The following is a 1,279-nucleotide window of genomic DNA, read 5'->3' on the forward strand; positions in this document are numbered from 1 at the left end:
CCCTGAGTTTCTAAGAAATTAGTCAAGATAAAGATACCAAGAACTGCCTCCTAGGTGGACTGTAAAAAATGATTCACGCTCCCTTAGCTCAATAACAGGTTGATTTTCAGGGATAGGGATGCCTACTTCTTCTTCCGGAGCAAGTTCTTCAATAGCAATAAGTCCAGAAGGAAGATCTTGGGTGATTACTCTTTCTACCCTAGGTGAACCAGGACCACTAGAAGTTGGAGAAACAAACCCCGGTGTCGGAGTAGCAGCAAATTCACTTTCAGGCTTGGATATTTCAGGTTCCTCACCTATATCACTAGTAGATGAAAAGCTACTAGTAACTTCAGAAACAGACACTGACTGTGGATTATAATCTGCCACTAACGGTTGAAAATTAGGATGTACTATTAAAGAAGATTCTCCTTCCTTAGGTGACCCAACTCTACTGTCTCTAAGAGTTATGAGGACTTTCAAGCCTTCAAGTTGGCTCGGTACTTCCTTAGGAGGTTGGCCCCGAAGTCTACAGGACTTCCTCAGTACTCAGCCACGTTTACAAACTCAAGAGATTGGCCCCGAAGTCTACGGGACTGCCTTGGTAATTCAGCCACGGTTAAAAACTTTTAACTACTTCACACGCAAATAAAGTAAAATCTCAATGAAAAGCACGTAGAGTCTCTAAAGAACCAAACAAATTTGAATCACACGCCTAAAGAATATAGGAGATCAAACACACACAAACAGTAACTTTCCATACTGAAAACATTAGTTGGTGATGAAATCCAACGTCGTAGAGTTCAATACAGAAATGGCGGTTGGAACAGTTACCCTAAAAACCTACTTAATGAATAGACTGGCACAAGTTCCTCCACTTAACCGTCTCGAGTGAAGAGAACCCCCCAGAAAATCCAAGTGAGTCTAGCCGACGTCTGCTCCAGGTACAGTGGGATCTTCCCACCACTGTCACCTCAGGAAGAATCCTAAAGAATATGGCCACTAAGGTTACCAACTGAGACAAATATACCTAGGGGAACATTCTACGATCCGATACGCATGCAAGGGCAGAGTAGCAAGCTCAATCCCCTTGAAGGCTCCTTGACATAATCCAAGGTTTACCAACAAGTGACCCCAGGCTCCTCGACAATGGTTAATCCGAGGTTTACCGTTTTTAATACGTGAATATCTGGCATCGTTCCCAACGAGGAAGGATTGATTCCCACACTGGTTCGGACACGATCTCGTGCTTCTCCTTTAAGAGAAGCTTTCCCAGAGCATAAATGCAACAATTGGATTT

The sequence above is a fragment of the Pinus tabuliformis genome, chromosome 4_1, assembly GCF_031772625.1.
Source record: "Pinus tabuliformis cultivar Carrire ecotype Pingquan chromosome 4_1, CPIR1, whole genome shotgun sequence".
Taxonomy (NCBI): domain Eukaryota; kingdom Viridiplantae; phylum Streptophyta; class Pinopsida; order Pinales; family Pinaceae; genus Pinus; species Pinus tabuliformis.